Raw genomic sequence first — 27,415 nt, 5'->3', positions numbered from 1 at the left:
AAAAAGAAAACAATGAAATCCTGAGCTTTCAATGTGTGCAATATGAATTATTCTAAATACAAACAAACAAAAAACCAAGAAATAAGTATCCATATATAATATTTACCTATACAACAAAACCAACCTAAGGAAAGCTCTAGAGTCAAGGCGTGACTATTAAATATTTTACGATGACATCAAACGTCCGGAGAATGGCAAGCGGTGCAGGAGGGCATGAGGACTGTTTGGTTGGTGGCGCAAGGATATTCGTTTAGGTTACTTTTTTGCGAGTGTGTATTAACTTAGATTAACTGAAGGAAATCGTGACATGAACATTTATATCATTTATAATGATATAATCTTAGAGAGAGAGAGAGAGATGGAGAGTTGCGTTGTGTTGCGTTCACTTCAGTTCAGTTCAGGTAAGCAAAGAGGAAAATTAACAAAAAGAAGTGGGGTGGGGTATAAAAAAGAATAAAAACAAAAATTGTACTGCCTGCTTGTTTGGGAAGCACACCAGATGTTGTTTCTACTTCCACGGAAGATTTCAAAACCAGGTGATGAAGGTAACAACCAAATGTTATGACCCATAAAAAGAACAAAAAAAACCTTCTGTCTGTAACACACTGATAAATTTTGTATATATATAAAATTATATATATTCTTAAAGGTATCTTGTTTATAATCTAATACATGATGGAGGTTTTCGAAGTGCGAGTTGAAAAATCTTCTTAATTAATTTTTGTGATCTTTCTTTTAGAACCTATACAACATTATCAACACATAAATTTGGTGATTTTTGAACCCTTTAAATCAGATTGTTCGAGAAAAAAACATTAGCAGTCACCGTGGCGTATACTTACTTTTTTGTAATTAGTGTTTTAAATGAGATTAGAAAATTTATGAACACGTAGGGATTTTCTTTTACTTCAGGGCAAATTGATATGAGACAAACTTTAATGAGTTATGTCTTTTAAGACAAATTTTTAAATGACAAATGTTTTTACAAATTGAGCGAACAAAATTAAAAGATATATCTTTTTTGTTTGAATTTCATAAATTAGATTATAATATAAATTGAAGCCTTGTACAAAAGTGACTTTTAAGTAAACTTATTAACTTCCCATAGGAAGTTATTGTAATGGGTCCGATTTGTCAAATTGAAAATTTTGACATTTCTCGACGTTTCAAGGTCCCTAGAGTCGAAATAAAAGATTTTTAGAAAGATGTCTGTGCGTGCGTGTGTACGTACGTTTGTACGTCCGTACGTCCGTACGTCCGTATGTCCGTACGTCCGTACGTCCGTACGTCCGTACGTCCGTACGTTCGCGACGTTTTTTTCGTTGTCCATAGCTCAAGAACCAGAAGAGATATCGACTTCAAATAAATTTTGTTATACAGATAATAAGGCAGAAAGATGCAGAAAGGGCTCTCAATAAAATTGCGTGTTTGGTTTTTTTACCATAGCAGTTTGAAAAAAGGGTGAAAATTTTGGTTAACCCTTAATATCTTACGAACCAACAACGCTAGAGACTTGAATTAAATTTTATATAATAGATTGTAACGTGATACCAAACAGGTATATTTTTTGAAAAAAATCAATATAACGGTTTTTTTTTAAATCAATAAAACTGAAAAAAAAAATTTGTCACCTCCAAAATTTTACGACTGATTTTGATGATTTTATCTCTAAAACAATTTTGTGCAACGAAGAATAATGTTTTTGAAATCTGATAAAATTTTGAGAAAAATCTAATTGACAGTTTTTTTATAAAAAATAAAAATCTAAAAAAAAACATTATTCAAAGTTCGTAAAAATTGAATATCGATTCAAATATCTTTTTAAAAACTTGAAATTAAGGCTTCAATTTTATTTTATCTTATGAGAAATATTGTTTTCAACATTCTGAAAAATTTTGAGAAAAATCGAATTGACAGTTTTTTTCGACGATCATGACGAAATCTAGAATGCCAAAAATCTCGAATGCCGAAAATCTCGAAAATAAGAAAAAATTATCTAGAACGATAAAATCTCGAATCCACAAAAATCCAGAATTAACAAAAATCTCGAAAGACTCTATCTAGAAAAAAATCTCGAAAAAAAATATAAATTCGAGATTTTTTTTTTGTATTTTTAACAGTTAAAAGTCAATAAAACACAAATACATCAGTTTACCCAATATTTTATTTTCTGAGCAAGAAAAAAAATGTTTGCAAACAATAAGAAAGGTGCATTTGTGTAGCAATGTTCAGTTGTATAATTGATGACTTTACTTGTCAACTTTAAGTTTGTTAAGAAGCAGTAAGTTATCCAGAATGTATGTTTGAATTTTTGAGGCAATGTTTAATATTCGCGCGAATTTTGAACATTGCCTCAAAAATTCAAACATACATTCTGGATTTTTGCATTCGAGATTTTATTTTTCTAGATTTTGGCATTTCGAGATTTTATTTTCTAGATTTTTGTTTTCGATATTTTTTCCATTCTAGATTTTTGTTTTCGAGATTTTCATATTCGAGATTTTTACTTTCTAGATAATTAATTTCTAGATATCGTGGTAGACCCCTTTTCAAAACTTTGAGATATTGGCTTTTATTTACTTTTATCTTTCAAAAAATCTTGTTGTCAACATTCAGTTAAAGTTTGAAAAAAATCGAATTGACAGTTTTTTTACATAAAATTAAAACCTAAAAAAAAAAAATTATAAAAGTTGGTAAAAATTGATTTTCGACTCAAATATCTTTTCAAAACTTTGAGATATTGGCTTTTATTTACTTTTATCTTTTAAAAAATCTTGTTGTCAACATTCAGTTAAAGTTTGAAAAAAATCGAATTGACAGTTTTTTTACAAAAAATAAAAACCTAAAAAAAAAATTATAAAAGTTGGTAAAAATTGATTTTCGACTCAAATATCTTTTCAAAACTTTGAGATATTGGCTTTAATTATCTTTTATCTTTCAAAAAATCTTGTTGTCAACATACAATTAAAGTTTGAAAAAAATCGGATTGATAGTTTTCTTTACAAAAACTAAAAACCTAAAAAAAATAATTTATAAAAGTTGGTAAAAATTGATTTTTGACTCAAATATCTTTTACAAAAAATAAAAACCTAAAAAAAATAATTTATAAAAGTTGGTAAAAATTGATTTTCGACTCAAATATCTTTTCAAAACTTTGAGATATTGGCTTTAATTTACTTTTATCTTTCAAAAAATCTTGCTGTCAACATTCAATTAAAGTTTGAAAAAAATCGAATTGACAGTTTTTTTACAAAAAATAAAAACCTAAAAAAAATGTATAAAAGTTGGTAAAAATTGATTTTCGACTCAAATATCTCTTTAAAAATTTTAAGTATTGGCTTTAAAGTAATTTTATCTCATAAGAAATATTGTTGGTAAAATTTTTAAAAAATTGAATTGACAGTTTTTTTTTACAAAAAATAAAACTCTAAAATAAAACAATACCAAGTTTTACTTGGTAAAAATTTACTTTCGGCTCAAACAGCTTTTCAAAACTTAAAAATATTGGCTTGAAACTTATTTTATTTCACAAAAAATATTGTTTTCGATATTCAGTAATTTTAATATAAAAATCCAACAGTCCGTTTTTTCATATAAAAAATAAAATCTACAAAAAGAGTACGCAAATTTGGTAAAAATTGATACGAGTACATAAAAACAAACTTTTAAGCAAGACAAATCGACAGACGGGATGGGAAGTTATCAGTGTGGGTCGCATCCCAGCCTCTTTTTTGTTTTAAAAAAAGTTGATTTGTTTAATTAGAATATATACCAATTTTATGAAGTTTGTTTTTCTGTTTGTTTGCATATTATTGGCCAGTTTATATTTCTATAATTTATAAGGATTTTCTCAGTTGGATTCATAGAGCAGAAGAATGAAATATATAAACACAATTCAGTAATCATTCTAACCTAACAATTGAGATATTCAATCGTACAATTCTATTCAAAGATTTCTGACAGCAAAAGTGAGAAATTTTAATGAAAAATATAAACTGGTTATATAATTCTATGATATCCTTTTATTACAAAACAAAGAAAAATGTTGAAAAAGTGTTACCGCCGATTCTGTCTCCTACAGCCTGCAGGCCATTCGGGCAGATTAATTTGAAACTTGGAATTCAAGTTTTTAAGATTTAACGTTTTTTAAGAACAAAAATAAAAAGAGACTGGGATGCGACCCACACTGATAACTTCCTATCCCGTTTGTCGATTTGTCTTGCTGTGTTGCTAGTTGAATAATTCTTAAAAATTTTAAAATTACCAACAATATTTTTCATATAAATAAATAGTTTAGTTTTGGAATCTAGTTTTATTAAATAGATTTTTAGTAGAAAACAAATTTTCACCAATTTCTTAAATTTTTACGAATTGGATAAATGAAATTAATTTGAGAGATATGAAGAACCGAACATCAATATTTAATAAATTTGCGTACTATTTTTTGTAGATTTTATTTTTTTTATGAAAAAAACGGACTGTTGGATGTTTATAAAAAAAAACTTCTGAATATCGAAACAAATATTTTTTGTGAAATAAAAAAAGTTTAAAGACAATATATTTAATTTTTGAAAAGCTATTTGAATCGCAAGTAAATTTTTACGAAGTTTTGGTATTGTTTTCTAAGGTTTTTATTTTTTTTTTTGTAAAAAAAACTGTCAATCCGATTTTTCTCAAAATTTTACCAGATGTATTTTTCGATGCACAAAATTGTTTTAAAAATAAAATCGTTTTGTATTCGTAAAATTAAAGTTTTTTGATATATAAAAAAACCGTTATTTGAATCTTGTCAAAAAATATACCTGTTTGGTATCACGTTACAATATATTATATAAAATTTAAAATTAAAATATTTATTGTTATTCAAAATTTGCACCTTTTATTTTATACTGCTATGGTAAAAAAACCGCCCACGAGAGCCCTTTCTGCATCTTTGTGCCTTATTATCTGCATAACAAAATTTATTTAAAGTCGATATCTCTTCTGGTTTTTGAGCTATGGACAACTAAATAAACCTCGCGAACGTACGGACGTACGAACATACGTACACACGCACGCACAGACATCTTTCTAAATACATTTCATTTCGACTCTAGGGACCTTGAAACGTCGAGAAATGTCAAAATTTTCAATTTGACAAATCGGACCCATTACAATAACTTCCTATGGGAAGTTAAAAAAGGTGAAAAAACGCTAGAGACTTTTATTAAATTGTATATTATATATTGTAACGCAATACCAAACAATGGTAGGTAGAAATGGCGATCTCAAGGCAACCTATCCTGAGATCCAATTAGCGCTGTAGTGCGCCCTTTTGATATGGTACTTTTGAAAGAAAATCCAATTAACATTTTTTGTATAATTTCAAAAAACTGAACAAAATATTTATCACCTCAAAAATTATACGAACAAAAAATGATTTTATATCTAAAGCAATTTTTTTTTAATGAAGAATAACGTTTTAAACTTTTAGATATTCGCATTAAACTAATTTCATGTCAACATTCGATGAAATTATGGGAAAAGCCGAATTGACAGTTTTTTTTTTACAAAAACTAAAAGCCTAAACAAACATTAATTAAAAATATTGGCTTAAAATTTCTTTTATCTCACAGAAAATATTGTTTTGTTTAAAGAATCCAACAGTCCGTTTATTCATAAAAAAAGCAACAAAACATAGTTAGCAAGTTTTGTAAAGTTTGATGTTTGGTTCTCGATATCTCGTGAATAGTAGAAGAGATTGACTTCATAATTAATTTCATTTATCCAATTTGTAAACCAATTCGGAAACCTATAAACTTTTAAGCAAGACAAATTGACAGACAGTGTGGGTCGCATCCCAGCCTGTTTTTTGGTCAAAAATCAATTTTTTTTTAAATTTTCTTTTAATTTCTTTTCTCATCTTGACTTCTTCTAATATAAGTCTATAGAAAATTGTTTAGAGAAAATTGTTTTTGTTAAATTAAATTGCATTTTCATGTTAAAAGACACAATTATTCTGCAGATTTATTTTTAAGTCTTAAAATATATGTAGGTGCTATTTTCAAACCCAGTCTTTGGATATAAAGCCAGGTTATATTTGAGTTTAAATATTAATTAATTTAATTTTGCAGTTTCAAAAGTTAACGGCTGGAATTTGACATACTGTCAAACCTGTCTACCATTTAGAAAAGTGGATCACTTTTTTATCGCACAACGCACAAAACTTGTTAAATCCTACTACAAAAATGGCGATTTTGACATAGCCATTTACATAATCGTTCAATTATGCAAGGAATTAGCAAAATTGAGAAGAAATTTGAAAATTAAAATTGATTTGAATACTCCCTCAGTGGGTATGTTAATAAATAAATAAAAATCGTCGTATTTTGGGTTTTTAGAATTATCAAGTAATTTTGAGAGTTCATTGCATCAAAAAAAAAGTCACTGTTTGGTGCTCTCTTCGGAGGTAAGATTGGACCTTACTTCTTCGAAAACAATGATGAAACAACTCTCCCCCTCAACTCGAAACGTTATTGTCACATGATAACCGACCCGCGATATGTGGTTTCAACAACATGGTGCCACATGTTACACAACTTGAGTGAATATGGCTTTATTGCAAGTGACATTTCCTGGTCGCTTAAAGTGTCATCGTGGTGATATCAATTGGCCACCAAGATCATGCGATTTGACACCGCTTGACTTATTTTCTTGTAGTTCCCTGAAAGACCGTGTTTATGCAGATAAACCTTCAACTCTTGAGGTCTTTAAAACCAACATTTGTCAAGATATGGTTGAGATACCGCCCAATTTGTGTCAAAAAGTGGTCAAAAATTACCTCAAAAGAATTAAAGCTTGCAACGATTCGCGTTATGTTCATTTTAATGATAAAGTACTTCGTTCATAATATCAACGTTTGAACTTAATACTAGAAAGAAATAAGTATCATGAAAAAAAAATCTACGGCAACATGGATTTAAATTTACTTGATTTTTAAGAATTTTCTTAAACCGATTGACATTCTCACCAAATCAATTAAAACTGCTTTGAATTTCTTTTGTAATTTTTGTTAAAGTTGTTTATATTTCTAAGAATACGAAAATATCTGAGATCCAAAAAATTTAAACTTGCCAAAAGTCCCATGTTTTTCTTAAATTTCAAAACAAACAAAAATGCTAGACGACATTATTAAAAATGTTCAAAAACGGCTTAAATTAGTTTTTCAAAAAATATGCAATTTGTTTGTTTTTGTATGTTTTAATAACTTTTTTTGATTCATTTTAAGATTAGCCTAGGCTTTCACATTTCAGAGATAAGGTAAGGTAACAATTAGAGTAAATATCCGTAAGAATAATAAATAGTTCGATATTTAATGTAATCGAAATCTCTATTCCAATTTTTCTATCTTTAAAAGCTTTGTTTAAATCATTGTATTGTAGATTTCATAATTTTGAAATTGTTTTCCAAACGAATTCGGCCCAAAATGCTCTTTTCCACCCCAATCTTAGCCATTTCCAACCCGAAAATACCCAAGATCTTAGCCTTACTTCTAGAGGATTCATAATATTTTGATTTGCGGAGTTTGGATATTTTAATAATGAAACGTGATATTATACGATGAAAGAAAAAACTGTCCATGCTCTACAACCCAAATCATAAGATCGATTAATTGAAATTGAAAATTAAGTTTTTAAACAGTATCGGGTCAGGAGTTTTAAATTTTTTTTTAGGACCAAAAACAATTTTCAAAAATCAAAAATTCGAATTTTCTATTTAAAAACTTCGCCTTGACGTCTTTCAATATGAAAGATAATGGATTTCTTTCTCGTGAAGAGAAATTAATTTGATCTTCATTTTTAAAGAAACACGTATGCATTTTGCAGGCAGATTTTAATAAATCTTAACAAATACAACAATAGAAACTATTCACATAATATTCGTAGGTTTTATTTTAGTTTGAATAGTATAAGGATTTTCAATAAGAGATTTCATTTAAAGCTGTCACTTTTGATGCTGTCATCTTTTAAAAATTGACAAGTAAATACTAACAAATTAGTAAAACGAATTAAAAATGTTAAAATTCACAACAAAATATAGAGCTACATTTCACAGAACAATTTTTAATTAAAAATTTCCCATCCGTAGTATTATTGGTCACAATAACTTTCTTAAACTATTTTCCTTGGGTATACGCGAAAGAAAGTTCAGAGTTTGTTTCCTTAGCCGCACAGCACGAATGGAGAATGCCTTAACCAACCCAATAAAAAGACATTCAAAACCAATAGGCATCGAAGCATGTTAAGCACTTAAGTGTCATACAATATTCCAAAAAATGTTCATCCCCTTCTTAACCGATTTGTCTTCAACCTTATATCTCTTTAATCTCTGCTCTGCTCTTTTATTTTAATGACCTCGTTACCAATAAATCGATACAAAATACAACAAAAGAAACGTCTAATGACGGAAATCAAACCAGAATGATTTCCTATTTCGATTCACTAACCTACCTCAAAAAACCACTTAAGTTTCAAGGCAAGCAGAACAGAAAAAGAAATTTCTGACTGACACAAAAGGTAACCATCAACTGTCAATCTTGAAACTATGCAGCTATTACCAATTCTGTCACTCTTTTCACCGCCCTGCAGCATTACTTTTATACAACGTATTTTCTGAAAATAATTTCTCAAAGCACATTTTTTTCAATCTTTCTTGTATCGATCTGATTTTTCTGAATGCATAAAAATCGATTTGCGTTTTTGAAATTGAAATAGATCCAAGAGAAATCACTTATCCAGCAAATTGCAGCAATAAACCGTGTTTAATTGTTTTACACGACTATTTGCTCTAATCTTAAAATCTCCACCAGGGATTATGGCCAATAAATAAATTGCTAACTGAAGGTAGAGACAGAAAGTATGTAGGTATAAACTGGGCCGGAAGGGGTGGCTGGGGGGTGTGGTATGAGATGCATGCCAAGTGGTATCAAAGTTAGGGTGGGGCTTTATGGATATAGACTGAGATATACTCGAAGTATATAGAGAGAGGCTTACCATAAATTTTATGATTGTTGTTTTTATTTTTGTTCTTTGTTCATTCAACCCACTTCTTTGGATTATTGTTGTTAATAAGAAGACAACAAAAATTCTTCCTCAAAATAAAATGAGACCAAACAAAAAAAATGTACCTAGATAAAATTTCATGCAAATTGTTGTATATTGCATCAATGAAATCAGAAGAACCTTCATTCTCGAGTTCTCTATATACCCACGAAGACGACTTGCCAAATAAAAATTCAAATAAAAACCTAAACAAACAATTTATTTTTTTTTTAACTTGTATCTTATTTAATTTTATTTTATGTTTTACTCTTACAAATAACAAGACAAGTTCCTTTTCATTGAAATACTTTCGGTTGAACCAGATTTTAATTAAATATTTTATAAAAAGAAACACAGGGAACGAAAATCAAACACCAGCAACCAAACCAAGTGAATGTGCCAGCTAAATAAAATAATAAAAATACTTAAACTTAAACATAAACATAAAAGAACAGAGAAGGAAAACAAGAAATTCGTTTAAGGTTATGAAATTGATTGTAGATAGAAGCTTTTCAAACAGGGTTTCAAAAGTAACTTCATAAAAAATAGTATACAGAATATTTGTTTGAAAATGTAAATTCTCAAAATCTTAAACAATTTAGTAAAATGTTGAAACCATTGTTACCAAATCTATAGTACTTCTGAGTTTTTGACGTTTTAAATAAACGGCTCTGTTTTCAGAGATATAAGGTTGCTTGCATTGTTTTCATTTTTGCACGAACTTTCCCATATCAAAAATAACTTCCTCACGTCAGGTTTTGAGATATAACAGTTTTTAAGTCGAAAAACCACATACAGGCTTTTTAATATTTTTTGTTTTTAAGAAAATCTCTTTCTTCAATCTATATTTCAAATATTTATAGTATTTCATAAAATTGTTGAAAAATCTTGATAGGTCTTTAGTTTTTATCTATCTTACAAAAGTCCTTAAGAAATGCTGAACACTTTCTGCTAAAATAGTTTTAAACAGAAAATATCAAAACGATTTAAAAGTAATTTTTTATTTTTGCAATAAATTCGACATCTAAAAGGATATTTTAAAAATTTGAGCATATAGTTAAAGACCGATAATCAACTAGCAAATCAGAGCTTAAAATAAGCTTTAAAACGTATTTTTCCAAACTATAAACGCATCAAATTCAAGGTTGTTCAAAACTTGACCACAAACTTTTGTACTTTGTAAAATCAAAACATATTTAATTAAAAAACTAAGTTTCGTTTTACTTCAGCCTTAAAAAACACCAAATTGTGTGATTTTTAACATTTTTAAAGAGGGATATTTGAAAATCTGGGGTGCTAGAAAAAAGGTAAGATTTAAATTCAGGACAACTAAATCTTTTTAAATGGTTTTGTTTTGTTTGTGGAACTTAACTTAGTTTTAACGATGTAATTAGCACAGATTGTTTTCATTTGTAACCTCAATCATCATCATTAGGGAAAAATAGAAGGGCTTATATAGAACGTGTAGGTGTAACTAAAACGGGGTAATGCCTTCTACATTCGCTTAGTACGGCTAAAGAAAAAATCTCTGAACTTCACAGTACGAGCAATGATGGGCTCCTAGGTAAATGTATGGGCATTCCGAGAAATGAACGTTTCACAACGGTGGTTGGTGATGCATATTCCGAGAATATCATACATATCTCAACATATACAAAATTGCTAGCCCTCAAAATACCAAGCCCTTAACGGATGAAAAAAGTCAAAAAATACTTTTTCCTTGGAAACCTTTTGACATTGAAGTTATTGCCATTTATTATGATAGCGTTTTGGTTGAAATTCATTAACATCTTTGCTAGATGTCAATATAGCTCTGAAAACGAAGCTTACTCTTTTAAATCCGTTTAAACACAATTAAAATTAAATCACAGTCTTAGGATACACCAATTTTTAACTTTAATAGCTGACTTGTAATATTCAATTTATTTAATATCGCTTGAGATTGGGAAGATCCGGGATCCATGATCAGAATCTCTTTTTGAGCTATCAAATTTATCTTAGTCTCTTATATTTTTATATCAATATCGTAACCGATAAAAGTAAGACCTTAAACACAGCCTTGAGGTACTGCTATCTCCACCCTTAATGGGTGGCTTAGTAGATATTTAATAAATTGAAATGTTTTAAGAAGACAGGAACATACTTATTAACTTAAGTATTTTATCAACAGATATAGATTCTATACTTTCTTTATATTTGTATTCTTATACTAAGCCTTCATTAATGGATATTGATGCTTGAATAGCATCATGTCAAAACAGTTTTTTTGTGGCTTTTAATAAAACTTAAACAAATTGATACTCCTTTAGCACTAAATATAATGTTTGAAATTACTAGCATGCTTCAGCTTTGGAAAGAAATATTGAGCATAAAAGACATTAAGGTTTACTTTAATTTCGAAAGAAAGACATCTGCTGCAATATACTTTTTTTTAGAACTTTTAAAGGGCAACAATTCTGTCATACATTGTTTTAGCAAAAGTTAAACCGTTTCTGCAGCGCACGCAGTGGAAGCTTTCAAGAGGGAAAAAATCAACGATTTTGAAAAATTCCTTATCGGTATATTCCTAGCGTGTTATAATATTGTCCTTAGCCTTCTTCAATAATTGGATTCTTAAACGCAAAACGAAATCTCGGACCAGCAGTTCCTGAGGTTAGGGCGTTCAAACAAACAAGCAAACAAACAAACACTTTTGTTTGTAATATCAGTACAAATTTTAAATTTTTTGATGATTTTCAATTAAGGTTATGATTACTTAACTTAACTTTCCTCAGCTTTTTTAAATACCAAAATCCTTTAAATATTTATTTGGTAGTTGTTTTTCCTTAAATATTCAACTTGCCCCTAACTAAATCAAGACCCAAATACTTTATCACAAGTTAAAAGACTACAAAAGTCATAGGTTCTTTGTTGAGCACACATCATACATAAAATTCTACCTACAAACCCACTTATGAAAGAAACAAACAAAATACAAAAATATCTAAAGCTACATAAGCTGAATGTCTAGGGTAAAAGATAATTACAACATTTTGCACTAAATTATTACGCACACGTGCGTTTCTCTTCTCTCTGTCGTTCTGTCTGCCTCTGTTATTTTGTGTCTGCTTTTTCCGTATTTCTAAGCAAAAGAAAAGAGCTGTCGCCGTACTATATAGAAAATGTCTACAGTTATATTATTATATTTTGTGCTTTGTGTGCTTGAGCACAAAATATAAATACCAAAGCAAAATAGACAAAATCAACAAATGTGTCTTAAGCACGCGATTAAGAAAAATAAAAAGCTAAATAATATCAAAAAAAAGAAAAAAAGAAATAAATGGCATAGGAGTAAACGATGAGTATATATGCTTTTCCTTTAGAATCTGACAGCCAACCAACCAGGCAGCGCCACACCGCGTCGCCATCAAAAACGAACGAACTAAAAAAAAAGATTAACCTAGTAACACATTCGAATTATTTGACTCGGGTCTTGAGAAGTCTACTAGTTTATAGGTAGGTATGTTTTTGAGAGAGCTAAAATAGAATTTCATGTTTTATTTTTTTTTATTTCGTTGTTGCTTTGATAAAAATAAAGACGACAAAAAAATAATTGATTTGCTATATTTGAATGAGTCAGGATAAAACAAATAATGTTTATTTAATTATCCATTGATGGAGGTGTATTTAGGGTACAAAAATGTGTGTTTCTGTTTGGCAATCAAATCAATGCTGCCAATGAGTTCTAGTTTGTCTTACAATTAATTGATTACTTAATATTAAAGGGTGTTTTTCAGGTGGCTTATAAGTCTTGATAGTTTGACAGTTCAGATGTCAAAGTGTGTTGACATTTGTCTTCAATTAGGTTTGACAATTGATTTAATTTACTTTGGAAAAATTAATCTGTTAAATTGTTTTGTCAATAAGCAGAATTGCCGTTTATGAAACAAAAATAATACTCAAGCCCTGATTGAATGATCATACATACAAATGGACTGTTTGGTGTGGTTAATACTCTGGTAGAATCTGCAGTCCTAGTTTCGAAATGACAAGGGGCTGCCGTCATGTCAACAATTTTAAATATTTTGTAGTGAGAAAGACATCTATAAAAGAAGTAATCCTTAAAGTATTGGCAGACAATTTTTTCATTAAGTCCTAAAATTAGGAGCAATACTTATATTTAAATCGGTATTAACTATTTTTTTCATGCAAGTACTAGGTTTTGGTGCTATCAAATTGAAACCGCGTATTAGTTAGGACTTGTTTCCAAGCAATTCCTTAAAAAAAGCTAGTACACGGTTATTATGTACATAGATGTCAGTTAGTACCAAATAGTTTCTTCACACAAGGACCAAGTTAAAAGGTTTTTCAATAGGGATGGGCTGATTTTGACAGCTATAGTAGCGGTCATTTTGTTTCTTTTACTATCTGTCAAAATATCTTCTTTTACAGCGTCTAGCAACACGTGCAATTTAACTTTATTATGAAAATGTGTGTTCGATAACAGCAACGATGTGCGCGTTATGCGCCCTTTTTTGTGGGGTACATGGTCGTCCTTCCCAATTGACTATTCAACGCTGACTACCTACTCAGCAAACAATCAACTAGCACCCGTACGTACGTCAATGAAACGGCAGTTCTGATGAAAACATCACCGCTGTTCGTGAAAGTTTACAGAAAATCCGAGGCTGTCAATTCAGCATAGCTCCCAAGAACTTGGCCTGTCTCAGACCACAACATGGCAAATTTTGCGTAGTGATTTGGATCTGCACACGTATAAAAAATTCAACTGACCCAGCAGCTGAATCCAAAAGACCATATACATTGTCAAAGTCATGTGTTCGCTAATTGGATTTTGGAGCAATTGGAAGTTGATCACAATTTTGGCCGAAAAGATCATTTTTAGCGATGAGGCGCATTTTTGAATGAACGGATACGTGAGTAAGCAACAATTTTGGTTTTGGAACGACCCCAATTCACGCTTGATTCACGAGATGCCAATGCATCCAAATAAATTCAATAGTTGGTGTGTATTTTGGGCTATAGGCTTTTTCAAAAATGATTCTTGTCAGGCAATCCCCGTTTCGATGATCACCAACTTTGAATGGCCTGAATTGGATAATATGGACAGCGAAGACATATGGTTTCAACAGTATGGCGTGTCTTGACGCACAGCTCAAGTGATAATTGATATTCTGCGTGAATGGTTTAATGGCATGGTTATCTCGTTTTGAAGCGACGCAAATTGGCAAACAAGATCGTGGGAATTGATTCCTTTCGTTTTTTTCTTGTGGGGCTTTCTTAATTCACAGTAAGCCGCAAACCACCACGGGATCCCCAAAGACAACATAATCGATGACATCTGTCAAATTGAAGTCAGATATAACCTTTCGAATACACTCCACCCAGAAAGGCCGCCGCTGCTATTTGCTATTTATAGGGCTCTCAAATAAAGAATACCCCTTCTTAATATCTCACATATAACTTGTTTTATTTTTATTCAATTTTAAAATCAAGCCGCCTTAACTCTCAGGACTTTGGAACTTCGAAAAACGTAAACAAACATTATTTTTAAAAGCTGAAGCTAAAATTATTTTGAACTCTGCAGGAAGCCGACACAACACATTGCGGATCATTATTGAACATTGCGTTGAATGTCGATCACCACTACAACTGATGTTCATCGACTTTGAGAAGGCCTTTGATGGCATTAACAGGGAGTATATCTGGTTAGCTTTGCGGAGGAGAGGCATCCAAAAAAAATTAATTACTCTTATAAAAGCAGCAAATGATGGATCCAAGTATCACGTTCTGCACGATGGTAGGTTGTCAGATGATTTTGAAATCCGTAGCGGAGTCAGACAGGGCTGCATTGTGTCGCCAATGTTTTAAGTGATAAGCAATGTACTGCACACAGCTTTGTCAGGTAGCGGAGGAATCCAATGGACTATGACATCCTATTTAAAGCACTTGGATTACGTGGACGATTTTGCTTACTTTCTCATAGGATCATGGATCTCCATCAAATGACAACATGTGTGGAGAGAGAAGCAGAAGTTGTGGGGCTGAAAGTTAGTTCCGGCAAAACAAAAATGATCAGCTTCGGAACCCAACCATCCTGTCAAATAAATATTTCCTCGCAACCGATGGAAAAAGTGGAGACCGTTCAATACCCTAGAAGTATCGTTTCTATCGAAGGCGTTCGGTATGTTGTCGAAAATTCGGATGAATAACTCTATCAGCTTAAGAACAAAGCTACGACTGTTTCGCACAAATGTTCGAATCTGTGCTTCTTTATGGGTGCAGCCTTAACAAGAAAGCTGCAAACCTTCGTGAATAGATGTCTTCGTAAGATCCTAAGGAGTTTCTGACCAAACCGTATATCAAATGAGGTCCTTCATAGAAGGGCAGGTTAGGAACATATAGAATCTGTAATGCAAAGACGTAAGTGGCAATGGATTGGACATACGCTTCGAAAAGGTAACGATTGCATTACAGGCCAATCAATGCAGTGGAATCCGCTCACACAAGAAGGAAGAAGAGCTGGACGACCCAGAAGCACATGGCGCAGGACAGTGGAGGTGGAATCAGCGTCACTAGGCAAGAGTTGGAGGGAGCTGAAACAGATCTCGGTAAACCGTACACGATGGCCCTATACCTCTTAAGGGGTTCCCAACGAACTTAACAGGTTTGATTACCTAAGTTAGTAAGTAAGTAGGAAGCCGAAAACGAAAAGTTTTAGAATTGTTTATTTTTTATTTTCATCTTATTAACAACTTAAATTTAAAATAAAAATAATTTTTTCCTTTGATCCTTTCTGTAAATTCAAAGAATGTTCTGCTATTAATGGCAATTTAGAGAAGCATTTCCTTTTATGAACTGTGATAAGAAAATTACATTAAATATATTTACTGTCCATAAGGTTTTGATATATTCAATGCATACAAAATAACCAAATCTATGCCTTATTTTGAATATACAATAAATTTGATTGTATCAATAAGTTTCTGTCAAATATTATTTCACATTCATTTATCTTGCAATTGTATATCGTAATCAGAATATAGAACAATCGATTTACACTTATTTTCCTACACACACACATACAATTGACCTATTTAACCTTTTCCTTTGTTTTCTTTGGGGCCAAACACAAATGTTTCCTTATTTCTGTATTTTGTTTGTGTATATCCTTGATGATAATAAAAATAATAACACCTGCATTCTCTTGGGCAGGGTATAAGATAAAAATAGATACCAACTTATAGAATCAATACCAAAGGATTACAGGACTAAGAAGGAAATGTCTTGTATTAAGTGTAACTAAGTATTTCTCCAAAAAGGATGCACGCTTAGAAGGTTCGTATGTGTTCTTTAGAGCAGCTGTGATAATAAACTTGTACTTACTTCATGCTATAAAAGTTTGTTTCTAAGTTAAATTGGATATGAGTTCAATTATAAGGTTTATAAAATACATAATAATCATAACTGGGGGTGTTTGATTGCATTTTATGAGACCTTTTGACCTGCACTATACATACGTAGTTAAGATACATAGAAATATAGGTCATTCATAATATTTCATATCAATGTTTCAATTGGAAATATTTTCAAAATATTTGAATACATCATAAATTCTAAATTCTTCTATTTTAATCGAAATGTTGTAATTGAAATTCACAGGAATTTGTTCAATTGAATTTTACTTGTATGCTACTAGAGTTTTTAATAAAATCGTGTTTAACATGCAATAAATGGATTGTAATTCAACTAAGCTAAATAAGTTTCTACATACGTCATACAGTAAATATTTTTCGAAATTTCTCATTAATCCAAATAGAATTTAATTGAGATAAAAATAAATTTTACTAACGAGTGAAAAAAGTAACATAAAATGTTTAAGAGTCAATAAAGTAGATTTCATCTTATTTGAAATTGAATTTCAAATCCTAGAAAGAAGCTGCGATGTGACCCACACTTCCGATAGCTCACTAATTCTTAGCCTTTCAAATTATTATTTTTCGCAATAAGTCTAATTGTCATTTAAAGAACAACAAAAAATATGAAATCAATAGTTCAATAAAAAGACGTTGAGCTTATTTATCGTGAAATTTTTGGTAGGATTTTATTCAAGTATTAATTGATATCATTTGTTTATTTAATTATATAGATATTTTGTTTATTAAGAAATAAAATTTCCCTTTTTTTCTAAAGATATTCGAGCCGAACATTAATGTTTAACAATTCTTGTGAGCCAATAGTATCCGCAGCTAATTTTTTTAAGAATTGTATTGCCATGCAATTTTAATAACATGTTAAGAAATAATAACAGTTCAAAAAATAGCAATTTTTGTGGGTTTTATTCTTAAAAAAAAACTAAACAAATTTTAAAGCTTTCAGAAGTGAAGGTAATGAAGTTTTTAATAAGAAAAAATAAGTATGAAATCAATGTTTTAATTTGCAGAATTTTTACTAATTTTAAGCAATATTTGTATTAGGATTATATTGTGTGTAAAAATGATTAGCGACTGGATTTTTACAAACTTCTGAACACTTTTTGTTCATTAACTATTCTAAGTGACAAAAATTTTTAACTTTACATAGGAATTTATTGTAAATTGTCCGATTGTGAAATTGAAAATTTTGACATTTCCCGACGTTTCAAGATCCCTAGAATCAAAATAAAGGATTTTTGGAGAGATGTCTATGCTTGCGTGTATACGTGCGTTCGTACTTTTAGGATTTTTTTTCTTCGTCCATATCTCAAGAACCTGTAGAGATATTGACTTCAAATATATTTTACTATACAGATACAAACTCAGATAGGACTCTCCAAAAAAAAATTGAGTGCGTGGTTTTTTACCATAGCAATTTTAAATGAAGTCAATATTTTGGATAACACAAAATATCTCACAAACCAATGACACTAGCGACTTGAATTAAATTTGATGATATATTCTGACATGACACCAAATGATATATAATTTTGAACAAAATTAATTTTTTTTATAAATACAAAAAAAAACAAAAAAAAAATATCTATCATCTCAAACATTTTGCAACCAAAAACTTCTTTTATCTCCAAAAAAAAAGTTTGGGCAAGAAAGAATTATTTTTTTGAAATCAATAAAAATTTTGAGAAGAATAGAAGTGACATTATTTACAAAAAAAAATGCCAAAAATTGTTAAATTTTGTTTTCGACTTAAATATATCTTTAAAAACTAAAGATATTTTTATTTTTAACTTCCCATATTAAGTTATTGTAATGGGTCCGATTTGTCAAATTGAAAATTTTGACAAAAATTTGGGATTATGGCTCCCAGCTTATTTAAACTTTAAAAAAAATATTGTTTCAACATTCTCACCAATTTTGAGAAAAATCGAATAGACAGTTTTTCTTAGAAAAAATAAAAACCTAAACAAAAAAATTAATAAATGTTGGCGAAAATTGATTTTTGACTCAAATATCTTTTTAAAACTTTGAGATATTGGCTTAAAACTATTTTTATCAGTCAAATTTTGAGAAACATAGAATTGACAGTTTTTGTTAACAAAAAGTTGTTTGTTTCTATCTACTTTCATTTTAATAAAAAATAGACTGAATTTACTCCTTTTTTCTCCTATCACACTTGTACTTGGTCTCAAAATTTTCTAGAGAATTAAAAATCGCTTAAGTGTACGTATTTTCAGTGAGGTTCCGTTATATCTATGCATTCGAGTTTAACAATTTTATTATTTTTCCTTGCGACATATAGGACATATGGCTAGTTTTGCATTCTTAAACAAATTCAAACTCGAGATTTTAATCAAACATGACAATACGATGGCAGAGAAGTCGAAAAAAGTGGGTCCCTAATGTCATCAGTTTGTCTGTATGTCTTTCCTTTTTTTAAACTAAAAAGAAACAGTAGTCTCAATACAAATTTATACGGTACAAAATCGATAATTCGAATTTTCTCAAAAAACAATATAATACATTTTTTTTTATTTTTTGCTTAAATTTTGGGTCTCAGTTTGGCTTCTTTCAATATAAAAAAAAAATGGTTTTGTTCGAAAAGGGTACCCCCATAGAACAGTTATTTTGTTTTTGAGTTTTCTCAAGATTTAAACTACTTTTTTCTTTACAAACTCTCATACTGTCTCAATACTTATTCTTGACCAAAAATGTTATTATTTTTATTTTTAATTTAAAAAAATACGATTTTTTTTCGAAATTTGATATCTAGGAAATGGGTCATCAGTTTTTGCAAAATTTAAATGGAACACGGCTAATAATAAGTTCAAAACTCAATACCAAAAATATTAAACTAAAATTCAAAAAAGATTTTCAATTAAAATTATAAAAATTAAACCAAATGCAAACCAGTAGTGCATTTTATTTCTTTTCTGTTATTTATGTTGAATATGAAAAGATTTTTTTAAGCAAACTAATTTTTTTTGTTTTCCAAACGCTGGGTGCGAAGATAGGCAGACAGACGGAATCGCAGGACATACTGTATTTTACCATTGTAATGTCATGTTTAATTAAAGGTTTAAATTCGAAATTTTTGTGTACTTTTAGATTGCAATTGAAATGTTTTTTTTTTTAATTTTAAGAAAATATTGAGAACAATAAGAATATTTTGAGAGAAGAAAAGATCATTTTTAGTCGAAGAATAATTTTTAAAAATGTAAGCAGAATTTTTTGAAAGTTTTTAACCAGTGAAATGTTGTTTTAGTTTTTTTTTTTTTTTGTAAAAATACCTCTACTTCGGTTTTTTTTTGACAATATTTCTTCGTTGTATGAAATTAGTCAGGAGGAAGATAGTTTTTTATTCTTAAATATAAAAAAATATTTCTTTTTCAAAAAAAGCGTCAATTGAATTGGTTTGAAAACTATTCCAATTCAGCATCACGTTACGTTATTTAATATAAAATTTAATAGGAGTCAGTAGCGTTTTTATTTTGTAAGATATTTGGGAACAACGCAAACTTTGACTTTTTGTTTAAATTAATATAGTATAACAATCAGAAAGTCATTTTCTTAATTTTTGTCTGCATCTTTCGACGGTATCATCTGTAAAACAATATTTATTTGAAGTCGATATCTCTACTGGTTCTTGAAATATGGTTGACGAGAAATGCTACCCTTACATACTTGTTTATTTGTTCGTCTTAAAAGTTACACACTCTTTTTAGACTTATGATTATGCAAAACATAAAAATAAAATACATAATTTACTTATTGCATTATAACAAATTTAATAATTTATGTTTCAAAACATTTCTATTAATATTAAAATCAAATGCAAAATCCCATTCATTAAAATCCTTACAAGCTCTTGTGATAGGGTTATACTTAGCATAGCTAGTACTGTGGTAAGGAACATTAAACAAATCATAGTCACGATAGGTCGCAAGTTTCTAGAAGGCGCATAAATAAAAAACATAGATACAAAACTGGCCAATCAATCAAAATCAATTAAAATACACGTCGTCTCATAAAGAATAACTAAATATTTTTCGTAAGGCAAACTTTGTGAACCTTTTTTGAACTTTTTTATATACGACAAATACTAGACGCAGTAAAGGCGCTCCATATAACAGTAAAATATTCTAACTGTGGTTTTTAGAAAATGTCACAACGCTACATTTCTCATTGTTAAAATAAAGCCCATTGATATTACACTACTTAATTGAATTATTTAAATCAATTTGAACTTTTTTTGCATCGTTAAGTGAATTTATGGAACTGAATATTTTCAAATCGTCAACAAATAGAAGCAAGTTAGAAAAAGTAAGATGTACTGCTAAGTCGTTAATAAAAATGATACAAAGAAGTGGTCCAAGGTGACTACCTTAAGGAACACCCGAAAAATGTATAATTTCCTTAGATAAGACATTATCAATTTTTTCCACCTGTTTTCTACCTACTAAGTAGCTCTTTATCCACATAAGGAGCTGAGAGTGAAATCCATATATATGTTACTAGTTTTTGTAAAAGAACACTATTTAAAACGCTGTCAAAAGCCTTTGAAAAATGAGTGTAAATGGTGTCGACTTAAGAACGCATTTCCATCTGTGATAGACAAAAATTTGAAAATATTCATAAATTTGTAGTAGTGGATCTAACTTTTAAGAAACCATGTTGGTAAACTGAAATGATATTGTGAATAAGATTATACAATGTATTTTTTACTACAGGTTCGAAAACTTTAGGAATTAACTGCAGTTTTGCAATTGGTCTGTAATTTTCAATCGAACTATTTGTACTTGATTAATGAAGGGGAGTTATTGTAGAGTATTTCTATTCAACTAAGAACTCACCATTACTTAAAAAAAAGGTTAAAAAATATACAAAGTGGTGTAGTAAGTATATAAACACAAGTATTTAAAAGAATTGGTGTAATATTGTCTGGTGAAATAGAAAAACTTTTTTCAAGAGTTAAAAGTACTTGTAAGACATCGTCTACAGATAACTGCAAATTACTAAGATCAATTATAGGATCTGAATATATTGTGTTAGCATAGTCTAAGTTGAGATTAATAAAATTAGATTGAAAAAACAACGCGAAGTTATTGCAAATTATATTAATATCATCGGATAACACATTATTATAAGTCATGCTAGATTTAATCCCAGATGAGTTTCTTTTTGTGTTAATAAATTACCAAAAACTCTAAGGGTAGTTCTTAATATTCGGTTCAAGAGGCGAAATGTATTACTTGTAAATTTTTTTTTTTCAAAAACTCAAACTCCTTTCTAATTTGTTTGAACTATTCATTTCAATGGATTGAAGATTTTTAATTTTATTAAGTTTATTCATGACATTTTTCAGTCTTGATAAACTTTTGTTGAACCAAATAGGTTTATTTGAATTTTCAAATACAGTTTTCTTAGGAAAGTAAGAAGAAACCGCTAAATCTAAAATGTTCCGAAACAGAGTAAAAGCTTGTTTAGTATCTTTACTAATTAAGATATTTTGCAACCTACTGTGTTTAAATAAGTTTTTATGGAATCATAATCATAAAATTGACCTGACGAAGAAATGTGATGTTCTTCATTACTCAATTAAAAAAATCAAAACGAAGACTTGCGACTTCAATTCCATTTTAACAGAATATAAAAGAAGTTGTTTTTGATTCTTTTAAACTTACTTTTAGATAATTTAAACTATTAAATTAAGAAACAATTCCAAAATTGCACAAAAAAGAATTTTATTTTAAGTTTAACCACACATACACAAATATTAGTTTTTATCTAATACTTAATTTTTTCTTCGTATACAGTTTGTCTGAAAGTTGCGTCTTTGTTAAAACCTCTAAGTAAAAAAAAACTTTAACAATTGTTTTCCAAAAGTTTCAAAGGTTTTTCTAGACACTCAACGTCTGGAAACTATGATTTATGACTCAACAAAATGTTTTTAATTTTTGTCCTATGATATTTGAAAATCGTCTGGCAACTTTAAACCTTGAAAAAACTACTACAAAACCAAACTGCAAATTTCCTGCCATAGGTAGGAAATGCGAATTGTCTGAAAAGTCCCTATTTTAATACCTAACAAACTTAGTGACAAAATATACTCGCAATAAGAAGAAAGACAAACAAAAATCCAACTCTAATTCATTCTTAAAACTTTTTTAATATAAAATTTAAGTCCAAGAAAATCTTTAAAAAATCCCTCTTAAGTTGATGGTATTTTATATTTTAATTCGAAATCACCTTGTTTGTATTTGTATGAAATAAATTCTTTTTACTTAACAATCAAAACAAAAAAAAACATTAATACAACAACAACAACAATGACGACACAAAAATCTACTCTTCGATTATTTTCATTACGCCTAATTGCCTTTATATCGCTATTGGGCTTATTCCTAATCCTGACCTAATGTCAAATTGGGTACAAATAAGAGAACTAAAAAAGAAACAATAATGGCCAGCTAACATATACAGATATATTCCCACATAAACCCAAGGACACTCTGTAACTGTAATAAGCCAGTTAACATGTCCGAATTTTTTTCTTTTATATAAATATATTTATATATATTTTTATTTTGCTCGTCATAGTCGTCCTTTCTATGAACATACATACACATACATTCATATATTTCGTTCATGAGGTCATTAGTGTTGTATAGTATTTTGTTTTTGCGTTTTGTTTCGGTTTCTTTTTATATAAATTTCTCTCCAATTTCTTTCTTTGTTGCTTTATTATGGGATCGTCCTTTGCATAGTAAGTTGCAATGTTTATATAGGTACATTAATGTGGACCATCATCACACACAGATAGATAGATACTCATAAAATTCATACAAATGAATAAAGTTCTTAAACGAAAAAGGACTTTTTTTCTTCATTTAGATAGAGATACGTCGTGGTAGGTAGAATATCCTTTCCCAATGGTCTTGTTCTAGATTTTATTTTTCCTTAATTTAATATTTTTTTTCTTCATCCTTCCAGGAAGTGTACATATGTAGAAAGTTTTTCATTTTTCGTTTTTTTCGTCCTTTTTACTTCATTATTACACTTGTTTACACAAGTACCTACTTTTGGCACAAGGAACCGAGAGACATAAGGTATACCTTACCTACTCATCCTGTGCCGTGTATCAATGTGTGTGCGGTATTTTAAATATTATACAAAGCACCATACACACAAACAAACTCAACTCAGAACTCAGGGGTGTTTCCCGGCTCCTTTTTTAAATATCTAGGTGCACTCACAGTGCTCTAAAGTGCATCACCTCACACAAAAAAGCAAAGAAACTCATGAAAAAGCTTTTCATTTTCATTTTATCTTGAAAAACCTTAAAATATAAAACTTAAAAAATAAAAGAGAAAATTGTTGACACTAAAATAAAAATAAAAGAAAAAGAAGCAAAAAGGAGACAAGGTAATCAATTTACAATGCCATGGTTCTAATTTAACAAGGCATCACATTTAAAAAAAAAAAACACTTTTAAAAAAATAGAAACCAAATATTTTCAAGTGAATTAGCAGGGTGACAGTATTGTCTCTCGCTTATAATATACTAAATACCATGACACTTACAATAGGAGCTCAATCAGAAGTGAGAAGAGCGAAATAATATTAAAAAAGAAAAAAACGTAGTTTATTTATATCACAATTTGGCTACAACCAAATTAAACACATTTTTTCGCACTAGAAAAAGAAAAATCACACACACACTCAACATCAGCAGAAATGCAAAGCAGCCCTCAAAAAGTGTTGCAATTTTAATAATTGCAAATTTTTTAATTGCCATTGTTTCACCTGTAATTTTTTCATTACTTTTCTTATGTTTCTTCCGTCCGTCACGTCACAGTCAGGACCGTAACCAGGACAAAGGATTTTCGTGTCATTCGTTTTTGTTGAGGGAGTCCCTTGAGAAATAGGGTGTTAAGCAATCCTGAACACTGAACAGAAAAAAAAGAAGTCCTTCTCTATTAAACCATTATCCCCCCTCAAAACACAATGAATGAATCAACCAGGATATATAGACAAGGACGAGGACGAAAACGACAACGACAACGAAACACATAAAACAAAAACAAAAAAATAGTACAAGTAAAACTCAACTCAATATTATTACCTAATTGGCAGAAACTCGTTCGCTATTTAAATCCTTCGGGCTATTTTCCACACTCGCTCGTCCTTTTTTTTCTTTGCTTCACTTGATGATGATGTTTTTCCTTTGGTGCTTTATTTTTATTTATTTGCCTACTCTTTTCAATCCACCAGAAAATAGTGTAGTTTTGTTTTTGTAGCAGCGAGGAGTCGTTGTTTTTGTTCTTGTAAAACAGAAAACTGATGATTGCAGGCAGGGGGTTAAGTGCCGTATATCCTACCGCCGCATCCTTGTTTTTTTTCTTTTTGTTCCTATTTCGTTGTAGTTATGGTTGACACACTAAATGAATAGTAGAATAAACCGTTATTTGCTCTGCTTTTTTATTTTTCTCACTTTCTAGATTTGCACGTTTCTTTTTTTTTGCCTTTTTAATTCTTTGCTCTTTGTTGCTTTGATCTTGTAATTTAATTTTTCTGGTTTTGATTCTTTTTATTTTTTTGTTAATTTAGTACTTTTACTATTTGACTAAATTGGCAACACTTTTTTGATAGAATTTTTATGAATTTCATCAAAATTTCGAACAAACTTTTAGTATCGATATATTCAAGACACTTTTTCCATTTATTTTTCAAATATTTTCAAAAAGGAAGATCACAGAGAGGGTTTTAGTTGGTATTTTGAAAATTAACTTATTTTTTTCTTTCTTTCTAAATTTTTTGAATTTTTTGAAAATTTTCTAATTTGACCACCTACTGAAAAAAAAACAGAGGAGTAAAAAAGAGACAGAAATAGAATATTTTCTTTTAAATCGACGACCAAGACCATCAACCAACGTTAAAGAAAGCGAATCACGCACGAACCACCCAAAATTTTTTGAACACACAGTGAAAAAACTCAAAACAACAAAAACTAACCAACGAGGGTCGTTTTCTTTTCACGGCAGAAAATTTAAATTCGGAGAGATGTTTTTGAAATGCACACCCGCTGCGGACTGAAAATGCAGAAATTTAGCTTGCTTAGAAAACGTTGTATTATGCAGCTTTTTCGGCGGCGAAATGTTGCTTTTCTGCTTTTTGATTTGTTTTTGTTTTATTTTTTGGTGTAAGTTTTGAGCCGATGCGCTATGTCGGGACATGCGCTTCGTGCATTTTCGACAGACGACGACGTTTCTCATCATCATTGAAATCATATGGGAAATATTAAGGATAAGTTTTGCAATTTGCTTTGTTTTGCGGGTTTTGAGCTTTTTATTGTTAGGTTTGTTTTTTCGGGCAGTACTTTGACTAGTTGCTGAGAGATGGCGTTGGTGTAGATCCTTCGTATTTATACCTCTTTTTCAATTCCTTACTTACCTGACTCATGAATTCTTTGAGTTTATCTCTCTTTTTGTGTTCTTATTATTTATGTAGTAAATAGTAATCCTTATAAGCTCAAGTGGTAGCGAGTGTACGTGCAGAAGGATACAAGTTTATACTCTGCTTTTGAATGCACTACATGCTCCGACTCGGGCTCTGTTCCCTTCCGCACAGGTGGGTTTTTAATCTATTTTAGGTTGTGAATGTGAATCCCTAAAGAAATAGCTAGCATCAGGATATTGCTGTGTTGACATAGTTTTTGTGGTAGTTTTAAACTTGTAGTAAGGTAAGGTACATAGTACATACCTCTATACCTCTAAGCTATTCCTAGAAAGCGAGATGATACTTCGGGCCTTTATCCTGAAATTTAGAATGAAGAACATACAAGAGCAAAGTGAGGACTGAAAGACTGAAGAGCGAGGTTGAGGTGTACAATTAAGTTGCAATGGGGCTGAGGGATTTGAGGGAATTTTTGTATGGGGTCAAAACTATGTATAGTGCATTTTGTATATTGACGGTTTTGAACACTGGAGTACTATATTGAATTCATGTCATACTTTTTCGGGGGAAGGGTAGGTAGGTTCTTCATATGATTTTCAAGTCTCTTATAAGGATGCATTTGGTTTCTGTTTTTGATTGTCAATAAGTAAAAATGAAGTTACTATATGATTATTAATAGACTTTTCGTGGGTTTATATTTAGCTCATTTAAGTTTCATTGGAGCAAGTAATGAAAAGGAATGACTTTTATTAGGACAGGATTGTATGATGCACTTTATTCGGAATAGGTTTATTATTAATTTGGGATCAGTTCATCTAGGAATAGAATATAGAATGATAAGTTCACGTTAACTTTGTGTTCACTTTTGGAGCAGTTTTTTTGTTTCCTTTTTAAATAAATCTTAAATAAATAAAAGAGAATATCTATAGACAAATAAGTTTTTAATACTTTTAACATACACCGGAAACTAAGCTGAATGGGATAGTTATCTGATATTAAAGAAAAAATAGAAAAATGGTTTGACCTCCATTGCACAGTGGGACAAATGTATGAGAAATCTATAAATTTGAGAATAGAAAATTGAGCGCATTTTAGCAAACAAAAAAGACTTTTTATATGCAAAGGCTGAGCACCTAATTTTATGTTTTTACTTTTTTATAAATTCTTTTTTCTTCGAATTTTTAGTTTAAAAACAAAAAAGAGTTTTTTGTTATAATACATTTCTTATGTAAACTGTTGTTAATGCGGGACACTATGAAAAAGGCAAACAACGTGGAACAGCATAACCACGTGTCAGGTCACAAAACATTTGCCATACACTAGATTTAAAGCGATCAAGGTGCTTGCTACATATAAGAAGATCGCATATAAGCTCGATAATAGGTGTCATAACCGGGCATTGTCTAATAGGAAACCAAGCCACACGGGTAGGCGTATTTTCAAATGA

At 29.9% G+C, this 27,415-nt stretch overlaps 1 protein-coding gene across 13 annotated transcripts in view; it reads right to left on the bottom strand.

The window, feature by feature from the left end:
* Positions 1–25,620, bottom strand: part of LOC129942174 (uncharacterized) — a 180,589-nt gene extending 154,969 nt beyond the window's left edge. For 6 of the 13 annotated variants that reach the window (XM_056051006.1, XM_056051009.1, XM_056051007.1 and 3 more), the window contains exon 1: positions 24,638–25,613. The gene's annotated coding sequence lies outside the window, so the exon portion shown is untranslated. Of the gene's footprint in view, positions 1–24,637 lie in introns of all 13 variants that reach the window. The other 7 variants (XM_056051003.1, XM_056051008.1, XM_056051012.1 and 4 more) reach the window with 4 other exon arrangements.
* Between the last annotated feature and the right edge of the window lie 1,795 nt (positions 25,621–27,415).

Source organism: Eupeodes corollae, chromosome 1 (assembly GCF_945859685.1).
Source record: "Eupeodes corollae chromosome 1, idEupCoro1.1, whole genome shotgun sequence".
In the NCBI taxonomy this organism is placed as follows: Eukaryota; Metazoa; Arthropoda; class Insecta; order Diptera; family Syrphidae; genus Eupeodes; species Eupeodes corollae.
Note: the sequence above shows the minus strand (reverse complement) of the source record. Positions and strands in the feature narration are given on the sequence as shown.